Source organism: Artibeus jamaicensis, unplaced genomic scaffold (genome assembly GCF_021234435.1).
Source record: "Artibeus jamaicensis isolate MK-2021 breed Jamaican fruit bat unplaced genomic scaffold, CSHL_Jam_final scaffold_1964, whole genome shotgun sequence".
Lineage (NCBI taxonomy): Eukaryota > Metazoa > Chordata > Mammalia > Chiroptera > Phyllostomidae > Artibeus > Artibeus jamaicensis.
In genome coordinates, this window is record NW_026522030.1 from 12,668,731 (window position 1) to 12,686,574 (window position 17,844).

Consider the following 17,844-nt stretch of genomic DNA (forward strand, 5'->3'; position numbering starts at 1 on the left):
CAATTTCTTTCATCAAGTTTTTGTAGCTTTCAGTATATAGATCTTTTACCTCCCTGGTTAAATTTTTTTTCTGAATATTGTATTCCCTTTGATGCAGTTGAAATTGCACAGAAATGCAACAGATTTTTGTATGTTGATTTTTATATCCTGAAACTTCACTGAATTTATTAATTCTAACATTTTGGGGGGCTAGAGTCTTTAGGGTTATATATAATATGTCATTTGCAAATAGAGACAATTTTATTTTGTTCTTTCTCATTTGGATGCCTTTTATTTCTTATTCTTGTCTGATTGCTCTGGCTTGAATTTTTAGTACTATGCTGAATAAAAGTTGTGGGCATTGTTTTCTTGTTTCTGATCTTAGAGAAAAATCTTTCAACTTTTCACAATTGAGTAGGATGATAGCTATGAGTTGTCATATATAGAATTTACTATATTGAGATACCTTTCATCTATTCCTAATTTGTTTAGAGTTTTTAATAATAAAAAGATGTTTAATTTTTGAAAGCTTTTTCTGTCCTATTGTTATAACCCTATGATTTTTACCCATTGTTTTATTAATGTGGTGTATCACAATGATTGGTTTACATATATTGAATCATTCTTGAATCCCAGAAATAAATTCCACCTGATCATAATGTATGATTCTTTTAATATACTGTTAAATTTGGTTTGCTAATATTTATTTGAAGAATTTTGCATCCGTGTTAATCAGGGATATTGGCCTATAATTATTTGTAGTGTCCTTGTCTGGGTTTGGTATCAGGGTGAGGCTGGCCTCATAAAACAAGTTTGGAAGTGCTCTCTCCTCTTCTCTTTTTTTAAAAGAGTTTGAGAAAGGTTAGTATTAATTTTTCTAATGCTTTATAGAGTTCACCAATGAAGCCATCTTCTTCTTTGTGCTTTTCTCTCTCTCTCTCCCTTTTTTCTTTTTGACTAATTCAATCTCTTACTCATTATTGGTCTGTTCAAATTTTCTATATCTTCCTGATTCAGTGTTGGTAAGTTGTATGTTTCTAGGAAATTATCCACTTCTCATAGGTTATCTAACTTGTTGTCATACAGTTAATTGTTTGTAGTAGTTCCTTATGATCCTTGGTATTTCTGTGTTTTCAGCTATAATGTCTATACTTTCATCTGTGCTTTTTTGAGTCATCTCTCTTTTTTCTTAGTTTTGTTTAGCTAAAGGTTTGTCAATTTTGTTTATCTTTTCAAGAGACTAGCTCTTAGTTTCATCGATCTTTTGTATTGCCATTCTAGTCTCTATTTCTTTTATTTCTACTTTGATCTTTATTTTCTTCCTTTTACTAACTTTGGGCAATCAGTTTGTTCTTTCTCCAGTTCCTGGAGGTATAAATATAGGTTGTGATTGAGATCTTTCTTTTTTCTTAATGTAGGTGTTTATCATTATCAACTTCCTTCTTAGAACTGCTTTTGCTGCAGTTCATTAGTTTTGATATGCTGTGTTTCATTTTAATTTGTTTCAAGATATTTTTGATTTTTTTCTTTTGCACATTGGTTGTGCAGAAACATGCTGTTTCATCTTTACGTATTTGTAAATTTTCCAATATCCTTTTGTAATTGATTTCTAGTTCATACTATTGTGGTTGGAAAGATGTTTGATATGATTTCAAGCAGTTTAAATTTATTAAGATTTGTTTTGTGGTCTAACATATGATCTATCCTGGAGAATGTTCCATGTGTGCCTCAGAAGAATACGTATTTTGCTGCTTTTGGATGAAATTTTCTGTTAGGTCCATCTGGTCTATCATGTAGTTTAAGTCCAATGTTTCCCTATTGATTTTCTGTCTGGATGATCTGTCCGTGAATGAAAGTGTGGTGTTGAAGTCCTCTACTATGATTGTATTATTGTGTATTCTCCCTTCATTTCTGTTAATATTTGCTTTATATATTTATGTGCTCCAATGTTGGGTGTATAAATATTTACAATTGTTTTATCCTCTTTGTGAATTGACCTCTTTATTATTATGTAATAACCTTCTTTGTCTCTTATTACAATTTCTGGCTTAAAGTCTATTTTGTCTGATGTAACTATAGCTACCTCTGCTTTCTTTTGGTTTCCATTTGCATGGAATATCTTTCTCTGTCTCTTCACTTTCAATGTGTATGCGTCCTGAAAGCTGAAATGAGTGCATTTCTTGTGGCTTCATTCACTCTCCATTTCTTTGCAGCCAGAAGGTAAATTAGGCCTGCCAGATTTAGCAAAGAAAAATACAAGATGCCCAGTTAAATCTGAATTTCAGATAAACAATGAATTTTTTAGTGTATAAATGTTCCAGATATTGTATGGGATATACTTATGGTAAAGTAATTGCAAATCTAATATTCTAATTTTTTCTTGTCTGAAAACACTTGATTAGGCTGACAAGCATCAAACCCAGCCCAATTCTTTCTGTGCAGCAAATTTTTATCTGGCACAGATCTACTGAGAAGAGCTCTTTTCCTCTTTTGCATATTGGTTTTCTGCAAGTGCTGCAATGCTCCGGAAGCCCTGCTTTTCCTCTTTCCTCCTCTCTTTACAATGTTGGAAGGAAATTCATATCCTAGGATATTATCTGAGATTGCCCTTCCTTCTTTTACTTCCTTTTCACCACCTTGGGAAACTTCCTGTTCTCTGAGAGATCAAGTTTCCAAAAGGATGGAGTACAAATAATAACTATGTATTGAATGTTTACTGTGTCTTGGGTACTGTCCTTAGTGCTTTGCATGAATTAATTCTTCTAATTTAATTTCAATGCTACTCTTTAATGATAGTATTAAATGAATCCCATTTTTCAGATGATGAAAACAAGACTTTGGGAAGTTAATGACTTGACCAAATAGTAGGATGACAGCATGGGGTTCAATGTCATGTTCATTTGTCCCTGAGTCCAAGCTTTAACTTCTACATAATTTCCACATCTCTGGGCCAAAAGGAAGCTGTGCAATAGATAAAATGTGTCTTCCTACTTTTGTTCTCCCTCTCTGTGAGGTTATACATGGATAGCCCACCGTTTTCCTCTCCTAATCCAGATGCAAAATCTGTTTTATGAATAAAGTCTCTACCAGATTCTAGAAATATATTTTATTGGCATTTTTATTTTGTTTGTTATGAGTTTTTCATCTACTACATTTTCGTGGATTTTTAGTAGAAATTTGGGACAGGTTTGGACAAGACTGATAGCCAGTTTCCATTTTAATCTGTAGGACCAAATTTCATTTTTGACTCTTCCATTTCTCAGATGGCAAGTTTCACTTTTTCCATTTTTGAGCCTAGGAGATAGAACTACATCTAGTGTCCTATATCTATATCTATTACACAGTCACCTCTTCCAATTCTTTATCAAATCCACTTTTATACTGTTTTCCTTCTTGCTTCAAATTAAGTCTGACATTCATATATTCTTTGTTATTCCCTTGATCTTTTGGAGGTGGTGTTGTTACAAATAAGTATAACGCTCTGCTTTTATTAAAATAGAGACTCTCAGAAGACTTAAGAAATGTGGAATCCCTCACTTTCCAAAATCCAAGGCCATCTTCCCACCCTTTGCAGGAGAGCACCATCAATTTCCTCCTTCTGATCAAGTGGTAGGTGCTTTAGTTCTCCTCTGCTTTTGTGTTTCATTTCATCCCACACCAGGTTCAAAATTATTATACAACATAATACTTACTGGATATACGGTGATCTGTTCCTTCATTTCCTGTTATATTTTTCTATATCTCTATTTCTTTTAAATATACTTACCTTTCAATTTTTCATTCTTGATCCCTACTCTGTCAAGTTGCACAGATATCTATGAAAGTTTACTTTGCCATTTTGTGCTTTCTTCCTTCTCTTTATTGATCTCTGCCCCAAATGTGTTGGCATGTACACAAGGTGGCTATAGCCTTATTTCTGAACATATTTTTTTGTCTGAGAGCGCCTCTGATACTTCACACCATCTTGCTTCTTTTTTTCCGACCTATTGTCCTCAGTGACATCTGCTTTTGCAATTTCATCTGGGATTTTCTTCCCTCTCCCTAAAAATCAATGCTCAGGCCAGGATGCTCTTGCCAAACACATTCTTTCCAATCTTTGTGAAGTTTCTCCAGGCCTGTAGGAATCCTCCTTCAACTGATTAAAGTGGTGGGTTTTTTTTCCCCTGAAACTTGGAAAACTAACTGCTGTATGATTTCCTTGGCTCTCCCAGGTTGAGGTCATATGTAAAGATCTCATATTACTTGTGACCTTGATCTCACCCTGAAATCATCTACTACATCCCTTTTAGTTAAGGGGCCATTTATACACCCTTTTGTTTTAGGAAGAAAAGGCAAATGGCTGCCTTATAGAGCTGAATATAAAGAGAGAACAAGTAAAAATAAACAAACTTAAGAAAAATTTCACTAATAACACTGCATTGTACATCTAAAATTTGTTAAGGGGATAGATCTCATGTCAAATGTTCTTACTGCAATAAAAATAAATAACTAATAATTATCAGCTTTAAAAAAGGAAATTCAAGCATCAGAGTATGGTGGTTAAGAGCATCAGTACTTATGTTAGAGAGGATTGAATTTAAGTTCATGTTTTGCTTTTTACTAGCTAGGTGACCTTAGACAAAGCACTTTACCTTTCTGAGCCTCAATTGCATCCATTTGTAAATATACATAGTGATAGTAACATATAATAGAGATGTCAAGGGAAATAGTCTAAATAGTGTACGTGTGGTGTTTTGCATATGGCAGAGAGAATACCTGAAATATGGTAAGTGTTCAATAAAGGTTACATGCAATTTAAAAAACATTATGTTATAAATGTAGTACCTATAGTCATCAACAAAGGCAACTTTTCTATTTTTTGACCATGTTCTATTTTGTCTATATATTGATACACTTACACAATTATAATTCAATCTACATAAAATTGTATTGTTTTCTCATATTCCCACAAAGAGTTCATGATATTTTAAAATGCATGTATCACATGTTCATTGAGAAGATATGCCATAGTTTATTTAAACATTCCCCTATATATTGAATATCTACCAAGAAATTAACATTTTTTTTTTTGCATTTAATCCCTTTAATGAAAATAGCTTTTTTTTCTTTGGATTGGTTCTTTGGGAAGTATTTACAGGTATGAAATTCCATGCTCATTGATGTTTGTTAAAAACGTATTCCTGAATTATTTTCTGAAAGTATTATTGAATTTTATCTTCTCATCCATAGTGTAAGAGTCATCATCTCAATTCCTGTCAGTGCCAATTAATCATTATATTAATATTTGGGTAAATTTAGAAAGTGGTATAAATTTAAATATAGCTTTTTAATCTAATTTCTCTCTTGGCCAGAGAACTGGGAAGGACTCTGTGACATCAACCCAATGCCAGAACAAAAAATTTGTTGTTGTTGTTGTTGTTGTTTGCATTTTTTAATTTATTAGGGTGAATTGGTTAATAAAGTTATATGTTTTAGGTGTACAATTCTGTAGTATATTATCTACATATTGTATTGTGTGTTCATCCAAGTTGAGTCTCCTCCCATCACCATTTATCCTCCCAGGTCAAAGTTTTAAAACGTCCCTTTATATGGTAAGGCAGACACTCACAGAGAGCCAGCAGAGTTTAAGTTGGATCAACCATGTCTGAGGGTTGCTATACACTGAATGCTTGCTCCCCCATACTACCTACCCCCAAGTTCATATGAAACCTAATTTCCTATGTGATAGTATTTGGAAGTGGGAACTTTGAAGGTAATTAGGGAATGAGGGTAGAGCCCTCATGCATAGTATTAGTGACCTTATACAAGAGGTCCCAAAGAGTTCCCTTGCCTCATTCTGCTATGTGAGGAAAGACAGCCACCAACGAGACAAAAAGCGGGCTCTCTCCAGACAACCAAACCTGCTGGCACTTTTATTTTGGACTTCTCAGCTTCCAGAACTGTGAGAAATAAATTTCTGTCATTTGTAAGCTACTCAGTCTATGGTAATGTGTTACGCAGCCCAAGTAGACTATGATGAGGGCAGTGTGGAAAGAGGAGTCAAAAATAATTCCCCCCCTGTGACTAGGAATTATGTTTATAGAAGTCAAGTCTAATTTTTATAATATCAAAAATCTTAAGAACTCATGTGTCCAATAGAAAGAGAATTATTAAACAATCTGTGGTACAGACATACAATAGACTACCAGGAAGTCAAACATCCTGCTTAAAAAGAATATTTTAACAACAGGGTAAATGGGGGAAGGAAAAGAATAACATAACATCGTAGGTGCAATATGCCCTCAGTTTTGAAGAAAAAAATGCTAAGATAAACTGTGAAAAGTGATATGCCAAAATAGTACTTGTAGATTGCTGCTGAGTGGTAAGCTTATGTTTGTCCTGTATTTTAATGTTTTCTAAATTATTCCAAGTGCTGGTCTATTACAACAACAATCAAGAGAAGTTGAAAGAAAGAAAGAAAGAAAGAAAGAAAGAAAGAAAGAAAGAAAGAAAGAAAGATCATCCTAGTATCAAAATATCAGTGTGCTCATGTCAAATTTGAGGCAAATATCTTCTAGACTCAGTCTAAACTTAATACTTCTTTCTTGTACATCACCCTTTACTCCACTGCATTAACCATGTGTACATCCAACATCCCCACTAGACCTTTTTCAGAATGTGGATGCTGTCTTCCTCATTTGTAGATTCCATCTCTGACTCCATCTAATGTCTAATAGAGTCCCTCATACAAAATTAGGGATTGCTTTTCATTCACTCATTCACTCGTTCATTCAGTAATTTAAGATAGATTTATTTAGTCCTTAGTATCTCAGGGACTAACAAAGTAGGATTTTTCTCAAGTTGCTTAAGTAAAACCCAAAGGGATTGTTAATAAATTATAGTTCCAGGAAGGAGACAGTAACAAGAAAGAATTCCTGGCTCAACCACACCAGTCAAATTACTACAATGTCAGCTTCTATCCCCCAGCTCCTACTGCTCTCTGGTATTAGAAGGCCTCCCAAACTCCCTTTGATGAACCCGTTTATACCAGACTCATCTTTCCTGATGCTGAGGCCTAGGCACTGCTGCTGGGCACTCCAGCATCCTCTGATATTGCCTTCCTTTCCCATAGTCTTTGTCTCAACTTCCAGGCTTAGCTTCTGCAATAAGCAGCACTGCACTGGTCTCACCAGATGCTATTTCTCCATTTTTGGTCTCTCCTTATTCTTTTCTCCTTTTTTCTCCCACAGGCCCAGGAAAGCCTGAGGTGATAGAAATAGATAGAGGTGCACATCCCTGCCTCAGGGGTAGGAGCCATCATCCTTAACTCTGCTGCCTTCACAGAAATTTGATCACAATGTTTTGCTCCATCACCTAGTGTGAGATTTTCCTTCATTTCTCCCAGTGCTAAGAAGATTTCCTTGGCTTGCCTCTTCTACCCTCAAAACTGGCCCATTGGAAGCAATGCCCATCTCTAACTCCCTGTGTTCACATTTTATGAAACATCATTGCTTATAGAAAAGTCACCACCAAGGTGGGTTTAGCAGAAATGAGGAAACTCAAGGGTGATGGCAGGAGCACAACAGAATGGATCCACTGGAGCAAAGTCTCCACAATAAATTCTTTCAATTAGCTTGTTTTGATCTTCCTGTTCTCTTTGATTTGATAGGGAAATTCCAATAAATACTGTTCTTCCAGAAATTTAGACATTCAGTTATATCAGCAGCAAAATGAAAATATATCATCTCCCCTTCTTCTATTTCACAGACTCAGAAGATTTCTGGATGGAAAAGACCTTCAAGGTCATCTAGTAAAATGCCTCATGAGATCATTGAAATTCCTCTGCAACACCTCAACAGATGGTCCTTTAGTCTCTGCTTGTACCCTGGAGAATGGGGACTCCATCACCTTCCTGGGCAACCCATTCTATCTTTACACAACTCTGGAAGTGAAAATGTTTTAATTCCCAGTGAGTAAAAACTATTTTCCTCATGCTTTCTTCTCTTGGCTCTGATTCAAACTCTTAACGTGGGACTGAACAAATCTAATTTCTTGTCCACATGGAAAGCCTTCTAGTGCTTCCAACCTTCTGATTTATGCTAGACTCCTTTCTAATTCTAATGTTATCATTAGAATATTATAGAAAAGATAAAAATGTACATAATCTAATTTTCCTAACAGGAATAGATCATAATAAAGTAAACTGATTCATTCATTTTATTCATACAACAGACACCAACTTCTCCTTCTAAACCTAGTGCAAATACTTGGGAACAGAGATTAATGAAGTTCACTCCTTATTCTCACACAGTATTCCACTGATAGGTAGTTTGACTTCAATTCCTGCACTATATCTTAATATTTGAGGGACCTTGGACAAGTCATCCATGAGATCCCAAGAGGTGTTCAAGGACCTACAAATGACCCATAATGTCTGGAGCACCTGTGTACTGTGGCAATGAATGAGACCAGGGAGTTTCCAGGGGTCATTAAACCAAAAACCTTGTAAGCCAAGCTAGGAGAAAAAACTTTGTCCAATAGGTCATGGGAGCCAATGAAGGATTTCATGTGAAAAGATCACATCTGTGTTGCAAGATCTGTCTGGAAGAGGATGAACTGAAGAGAGGCCAGCCAGGAGAAATAATGAATTCCTCAGTAGGTGGGTTAAGCTCCTGCTTAAGGCACTAATAATACAGGGGTGAATGAGCCTGCATCAGCTGTATGATTTATCCAGAATTTTGCAAGCAGTGAATATAAAATTCTTTTAATATCAGCATATGTATAAGCTTTGGGTTGCATAGTTTGACATTATACTGATTTTGATTTACAGATAGCAACAGAGGGATTGCAATGCCTAGAGCACTTAAAATTGCATTAGAATAGATGAGCAATAATAAAGGTTGGTATTAAGACAACAGCATTGAAGACAAAGGCAAGGGCTAAAGTTCAAGGAGACAACAATCACAGTGGAATTCTCCCCCTTCCCCTCCAAAAAGGCAGACCAAGGACTAGACTTTTTCCAGCCCAAAGTCTTTCCCTGAAACTAACAGAGCATGACAATACAGTTACCTCTAACAAATTAACTTCCAGTGTCAAGGGTATATTCTAAATGTGGCAGTATCATTTTTCTGAAAATAGTTGTCCAAGATAGTCTCTAAATCCCTATTTATTCATTTTTATTTATTTACTTATCAATATTACTAAGCTTTACTATGAAGTGAAAAGTGACTTAGATCTTGAGTACATGAAGTAAACAACAAAGATGTATTGCCTGATCTTAAGTTCAGCAACATGGATAGATATCAAATTAAAATACCAAAATTCATCATTTAAGGATGCTTGTGATAGAAACTACTTTCTTTCACAGCCAATTTTCAAAAACAAAATTAACTTGATATCTACACATCACCTCCCATCCACTTTTCAACCCATTCTATCCGGCTTGCTCCTTTAGAATTGCCTTTGATAAGATGATTAATAATCACCTTGTTACAAACCCAATGGACAATTGTCAGCCAGCACATTGCTTAAAATGTCAGCAGCATTCAACACTCCTTCCTTCTTGAAACTTTCTCTTTCCTTAGCTTCTGTAACAATACAGTCCCCTCTTTTACCCCTTTGCTTCTGCTTATCAGTGGGCTTTGCTGACTCTGTTTCATTTGGGGCTTCTTGGGTCTCTTCTCATCATGCCCTTTCTTTCCCTAAATGAGTTTATCCACTCCCATGGCTTTGCATAGTCGCTATGTATTTCAAGATTCCAAGACTTAAATTTCTAGCCCTAATTTCTTGTGAATTAAAGTTTCATATAACCTAACCAATTACCTAATACCTCCACTCAGGTGTCTCATGAGCACCTATCTCAACCATGACAAGTCCAACACTAAATTATTGGACTCCTGACTCTTCCTTTCCCAAATACGTTCCTGTTTTGGTGCTACCACTATCATTAAAAGGCCTAATAAACTACCCAATTGCTCAAGAAATTTCAGTGTCAACCCTAACATCTTCTCCACTATCTTTAAAACATCTCTACACTTCTCTTTATTTCTCCTTGCCCCACCTTAGTCTAGGCTTCCATTATCTCTCATCTGAACTATTGGGATATCTTCCTATCTTAACTTTCCAAAGTTGTTACTACTATTCCCTTCCCCAAATTTTCTGTGACCAAATGTTTAAACCACACAAAGTACACAGACACACCTCTAATCATGCCACTTCCTGTTTAAACTCATTAATGCTTTATCTTGCACTGAGGAGCTAGTCCAAATGCACGACTTTAGCTAGTCCAAGGCCATGCTAGTCCATGATCTTCAAGGCCCAGCATAATCTGAGACAAGACTAACCATCTCAGATCTATTTTTGTGACATTCTTATCTCCATGTTCTAACCATAGAAATCTTTCAGTCCTCAAACATTCTAAAGATGATCTTGCATTCCTCAGGGTTCTTATCTATGGCCTTTCTACTCCTTGGACTATTCCCCCCTGTGTGCCAGTTCATGTCTGTAATAACACTTGCTGAAATAGTATCTATTTCCTTGGGTATTTATTGTCTTTTCCCTCCCACTAAATGTAAGCTCCATACAGCAGAGTCTTAGACTGCTTAGTAACTGTTATGTTATCAGCACTTAGTAGTCTCTGGCACAGAGTGTTCAGTGAATATTCACTTAATGATTAATTAGTTCATCATCTCCTGATTTGGTTAGTCTTCTGTATTATGGGCTCTTGTTGTGCCACCTACTTCTTTGTAGTATAATCACTGATGTAATTTTACATTTACTAATGATGAAAATAGTGGTTATGACTGAGCAGGATTTTGAAGGATGAATGAGGTGTCAAGTCACTTGACCACTTCTAGCTCTTAATTATCTACTGAAAAGAAAAAAATAGAAGGATGAGGTAGGATGGATCTTCTTTTAGTTCTTTTGAGAACTAAAAGAATTCTAAGTCTAGGCAATTCAGGATTTGAGATGCAATAGGTATTTAGTTGCTGAGAGGTGCCAAGGGACAGAGAAATGAGCACTTATGTTAGGAATAAGGGAGTCTGATTGCAATTTTAAAGGTTAGTGTTAGCTGTGTGACATTTGCCTTTCCATACCACAGCAGCTTCTTCTATAAAATTAAAGAAAATAACACGTTGCCAAGTGTATTAGTCAGGGTTCTCCAGAGAAAGAGAACCAATAGGATATATATACACTATTTATTTAAATCAGGTTTATTATTAGGTATTGGCTTCTTGTGATTAGGAGGCAGACTCCCATAATTTGCCATCTGCAAGCTGGAGACCCAGGAAAACTGGAAATGTGGTTTGAAGGCCTGGTGAGCAAATATTGTCCATTCCAGTCTGAGTCTGTGGGCCTGAGGAGCAGGAGCATGGAAGGCAAGAGGTGATCTGTGACCAGTTTGAGCAGTCGGACAGAGAGAACTCAATCTTCCTCCACCCGTTTGTTCTGTTTAGTCCCTCAACAGATCAGATGGTGCCCACCCACACTGGAGAGGGCCATCTGCTTTACTCAGGTCACCAACTCAAATGCTCATCTCTTCCAGGAACTCTCTCTCAAACACAACCAGAAATAATGTTTAACCAGGTACCTGGTCATCCCCTTGCCCAGTCAAGTTAACAAACAAAAGTAACCATCATATCAAGACTAGAAATAGAATGCTGGATTTTGTCTATGTTTTAGATACATTTCTATCTCCTATCCACCCCCTTCACCCAATGTTTATGCAATTAACAGTCACTGTATGCAGCACTGTGCCGGACATTGTGTGAGGTATGACAGATTCAAAGCTACACGAAATCAAGGCCCTGGGGAGTGTAGTTTAGAGAAGGAACATTCTAGGTAGTTTAGAATTCAATATTTTGAGGACAAGATGAAAATACAGGCAACCACTCTGAGACTAGTATAGTCAGAGAGGGACTCTGAAGGAAATAAGAACTGAGCTGAGTCTTCAAAAAAAAAAAAGCAAGCAAGCAAAGCCGAGAAAACTGGGAAGGGAGATTGAGAAGGACATTCTAGATGAGTGTGTATGTGTGTGTGTGTCTGTGTGTCTGTGTGTCACAGAGAGAGGAAAGGGGGCAGGGTGGATAAAGCAATATGAGCAGGAAGATGTGGCATGGGCAGAAACTACAAACAACCCATTGTTGCTGGATCCTGAAGGGTACGCTGGGAAATGCTGAGAGCTGGAGCTGGAGAAGTAAGCTGAAGCCAGGTCATAGCAAATCCTGGGTGGCTCGGGCTTTATCCTCTAGATAACTGGGAGACAATGAGATTTTTAAATGAGAAAGGGAGGGTGATATGTTCATATTTAGGTTTTAGAAATGTCATTCTGGTAGCTGTACGGTATTTGGAATGGATATCGTCAAGATGAGAGGTTTTTACCTAGCTGTCGACTCTACATACCCTTAGGCACCATTTCACTGTGTGCTTCTGTCCACATATATAATCTGAAATTCGAGTAGGGACCTTAGAGATCATCTGTCCAACCCTGATTCAAATTAGAATCCCTCTGCCAAGTCCTAGCCAAGTCGTTCCTGTACACATGCACATGAACCGACCCATTACCATACTGCACACAGACAGCTCTCCAGACGAGCAGACATTGGCAATTGGCCATGGTTTTATTTCCCCAGACACCTAGTGTAACACAGCCACTGCCTGACAGATCTAATCACAGGCGGGGTCTCTTTCACAGTCACCCCAGAGTAAAAGGCTCAGTGTATTCCCGAGGATATGACTAAAACATACAAATCAATTGCCCTTTTCTTCTCTTCTTTTTGACCCCATTTTGAATGCAAGTATGAGGTTTGATAACAGTATCAGGAGAGGAGGTGGACTTTGTTCATCCGAGGACTCATCAAAAGAAAAAGACTGCATGCAGATAGAAGTGCTCAGCCTTGCACCAGCCTCAAAGACTGCCACAGCTGCTTCGGAGAGCAGCCGGGGAACCCAATCTCACTCTCAATGTCAGTGTGCAGATGGGAAAAACATCCAGCACCTTCTCCTCACTGCCTTTACCAGGGCTTCATTGTCACTACACTGCTTCTTGCTGTTCCCTGCCCTTGCTCCTAATTTCCAGCCTCTGGGCCCCCATTTATACTTTTCCCCTACCTGAGACACCTTACACCAATTCCATTCATTTAACTTCAGTGTGTCTTTCCAGCCCAGCCAAAGAGTCTCTCATCCGTGAGATTTTATTTGGGTGATCTCTTCTAAAATTTTCGTATTACTCCAAGTGTATCTTTAATGATACTCATCTATGTTTGCCTTGCATTATGCTTATTTATACTCACGTCTCATCTCTTCTGTGCTGAGAGCTGCTTGAGGGCAGGAGCAGCCTTTACGCATCCTACAGGATGGCCTCGGGCTTGGCATATGGAAGGCACCAGATCAAAGTTTGTTAATTAAATAGGCAAAGTGGAACTGGAGCTCACAGATATTAACTGACCTAATTTTTGGCCTGTAGGGATACAATTTAATCATGAAAAGAACTCAAAGAAGACCTACTTGTTCCAGAAAGAGGCTAGTTAGAGACTATATTGGGGGTTTCCTGTTTTCTTGCCAGGAAGCAAAATGTTATTCCAAGAGAGGTGGTCCCCAAGGCCAGGCATCCCTGTATGCTAGGTCAAACAACATCATGCGGAAGCCAGGACACACATGTGTTTTGGAGGCAGACAGATCTGTTTGGACTCTTGAATCCTCTGTTAACAGCCATGTGGCCATGGGAAGTTTATCTCACTCTGTCTAAAAAGCAGGAAGAGTTGACCCTACTCCCAGGGGAATATCACAGAGGCAGATGTGCAAAGAGCCTTGCACAGTGACTAATGCATTGACACCTCTTAACAAATGTTAATTTCTTTCTATTTCATTTTCCTTCATCCTCCTCTACCATGCTTATAATTCAATTCCTACTGCATACAGAGATGCTTATTTAAAAAGACATGCTATACTTCCATTTTCTGACTATTCAGTTACTGGGGAGTGGGCCTACGTTGCCATGTCTGTGTCTGGTGAAACCATCCATGGGCCTGAGCTGAGTGGAGTGGGAAGTCTTTGCCCTTTTTGTCCCTCTCAAATAGAAATTTGAAACTGTGCCTTCAGTTTCAATTGACTGAAACACTTAGTCAGTGATTAGGAAGGAGTAGCTTACACATCAAGTTATATAGAACCAGGTCAGAAAGTCTAGATGGTTGATCAGAGCCACTTATGATCCGAAGTGGTAAATATATCTTCTTCAACCCTTTGACATATTCTCTACTCAGGGTCTGAGCTCCAGTACTCATTAATTACTGCCTGGACAGCTGACTATATCAGTTGAATCCAGGTCTCAATTTTTTTATGCCACCTGTTTCCATCAGCCTTTCTGCAGCAAGAATGAGTTCTTCTAGAATCAAGTCTTGTGAGGCCTCTCTCTGCTCTACACTCCTTCAATAATTCCCATTTTCCTTTGGCATTCTTTTAAAATTCTTCCAGAGAAATAGTCAAGAGAATAGAAGCAGGCATGTATAGCTATGTGGTATGGCATCAGAGACAGAAGGGGTGGAGGGGTCTGTCTCATCCTCAGTCTCTTGCACCACAGGTTATACTCATTGTCAATGATCTACTTGTCAATCTTTTTCACTCTCTCAGAGTATGAGATTCTCCAATCAAACACAACATAGAATAGAGTAGAATAGAATGGAATGGAACAGAATGAAATGGAATAGAATGGAACAGAATAGAATAGAATGGAATAGAATAGAATAGAATAGAATAGAATAGAATAGAATAGAATAGAATAGAATAGAATAGAATAGAATAGAATAAGAATAGAATAGAATAGAAAGATAGGTAAGGAACTGACTAATGCAATTATGGAAGCTGGGAAATCTCACAATATGTCATCTGCAAGCTGGTGGCTCAGGGAAGCCAGTAATGAAGTTTAAAGTTAATCCCAAAGGTTCGAGCGAGAACCAGGGAAGCCCTTGGTGTATAGGCAAACCTTAATTTAATTGCATTCTGCTTTACTGTACTTCACGGTTACTGTATTTTCACCAATGTCGAGACAAGACCCTCTAACAGCAAAAAGATTATGACTTGCTGAAGGGTCAGATGGTATTTAGCATTTTTTCAGCAATGCAGTATTTTTAAATAAGGTATGTACACTGTTATTTTAGACATAATACTATTGCACACTGACTAGACTACAGCACAGTGTAAACATAAATTTTATGTGCCCTGGAAAACCAAAAAGTTTCTATGAATCACTTTATTGCACTATTTGCTTTATGGTGGTGGTCTGGGACAGAACCTAGAATATCTGCAAGGTATGCCTGTAATTCCAAATCCAAGTGCAGATGAAGACCTATGTCACAGCTCGGATAGTCGGGCAGAGAGCCAATTCTTCCTTCTTGCACCTTTTTTCCCCTATTCAGATCCTCCAGAACTTAAATGAGGTCCACTTACAGGGAAAGGCAATTTGCTGTACTCTACTGATGCAAATGCTCATCTTGTCTGGAAGCACCATCACAGACACATCCATACTCTTCAGTCAAACATCTGTGCCCTCTGTGTCCCAGTCAAATTGACACATAAAACTGACCATCACACAAGGAGATGGTGCTACATTATATTTTCTTTTGCTTTCCTTTTTCATTATTTTTTGGGGAGAGGGTGTTTCTAGGGATGGAGGGCAAAATATACAATGACAGCACTTATTGGAGTCCTGTGACAGTTCCAGTTTACAATGTCATGGTATATTAGTAAATGGGCCAACTTTCATTTTCAATGAATAAAAACCACTTTCATTACTGATTTAGATGATAAAGTGTATGGTCACTCTAGAGAAACATGACTGATAGTGCTCTTTGTTTTCCTATTACTGCTGGAACTTTCATGACATGCAAATGGACTAAGGGGCTCAAAAACAGAATTCCCATAATTAATCCTCATCATTCAAATGACAAACGTCACTTTGTCACAATAAAATATTCAATTCTGTCTTCTATTTGTTCATAGAATTGTCCATGTGAATGAATTCCTCCCGAGAACCAAAATTTGTGGGCCACTTTTTCATCATTGAGGAGCACAATAAAATCTTCCACTTTCCAGGTTACCTCTGTTTGTTATGTTCCTCCCCTCTTCTGTGACAAAAAGAGCTATGCTGCCACTCATTAGAAAATCACCACTAAATTATTTCTCTAATGAAATAAACATACATTCTGCAGAGAGGGGTAAGTTTTCAAATTCACATCTCATTACATTTCAGGTTTATCTTAAGAAATGAGTATTCGGACAACTCCATTTATTAAATAAAATGTATCATTTTTCTATCCATTGAATATCCTGAGAAAAATTCAAGAAATTTTTTTTTGAGGGGTGATGCACTGTCAGAGGATAATGCAAAGGTGACTAACATTTTAAAGGGTGCACGGTGGTTTTGATGTGAGCCATTTTTTACATCTGGGCACATGAATCAAAACTGTATATGTGGGCATGTTATTTCACACACATAGAAGCTTATTTCAAAATTTATATGTTACTTTTAGGCACAGGGGTGCTTCTGACTAAGAAGTGCCAGTTTCGGGGACTTCTGCCAAGATGGAGGTGTAGGTGGAAACACTTTGCTTCCTTGCACAACCAAATCTAAAAACAACAAAGTTTTAACAACAATAAATGCAACCAAACCACAGAAAATCGAACAATATGGAGTCTGAAAACCACGAACCACTCAGCTAAACTGGTGAGAGGGGCGAAGCCAGCAGCTCAGTGGGTCAGGCAAAAATGATCCCCCGACCTGGGCGGCACACAAGCAGCTGAGGGCGTGGATCCCAGGAGCAGGGAAGGCATGGTGCAGCTGGCTGTCTGAGGTCGCATATTTGTGTGCAGATAAACCAGTGAAGAGACGAGCATTGAGACAGTCCTCGCAGGCCCCGGCGCAGGGTGGTGGGCTCGCACATTTGCGCTCAGATAAACAGGCGGGGGCAAGCAATGAGGTGGACTGGGCAAGCAGAGAGGACCGCCATTGCTCCCTCTCTGACCCCACCCCCACATACAGCATGACAAACCAGTGACCTGGGTGGCCCTGCCCTGGTGAACACCTAAGGCGCCTCTCCTCATAGGAGACGAACAGATCAAAACATGGCTCAAGAACAACTCAGAGCCCCAGAATCAATAAATCTAAGTGATGAAGAAATAGCCAAACCTTCAGATGCACAGTTCAAAATACTGGTAATCAGGATGCTCACAGAACTGGTTGATCTTAGTGACAAATTAGAGGAACATATGAAGGCTAAACTAATTGAAATGAATGGTAATGCACAGGAAACCAATAGTAATGGAAAGGAAACTGGGACTCAAATCAAGGGAGTGGACCAGAAGAAAGCAAATAATGGCCAAACAGAAAAATAAGAAGAAACAAGAATTCAAAAAAAAAAATGAGGAGAGGCTTAGGAACCTCCAGGACATCTTTAAATGCTCCAACATCTGAATTAAAGGGGTACCAGGAGGGGAAGAGAAACAGTCACGAGTGGAAACCTTATTTGAACAAATAATAAAGGAGAACTTCCCCAATCTGGCAAAGGAAATAGACTTCCAGGAAATCCAGGAAGCTCAGAGAGTCCCAAAGAAGTTGGACCCAAGAAGGAACACACCAAGGCACATCATAATTCTATTAGCCAAGATTAAAATGAAGGAGAGAATCCTAGAAGCAGCAAGAGATAAGGGGACAGTCACCTACAAAGGAGTTCCCATCAGACTGTCAGCAGATTTCTCAAAAGAGACCTTACAGGCAAGAAGGGGCTGGAAAGAGGTATTCCAAGTCGTGAAAACCAAAGACCTACAACCAAGATTGCTCTATCCAGCAAAGCTTTCATTTAAAATGGAAGGACAGATAAAGTACTTCTCAGA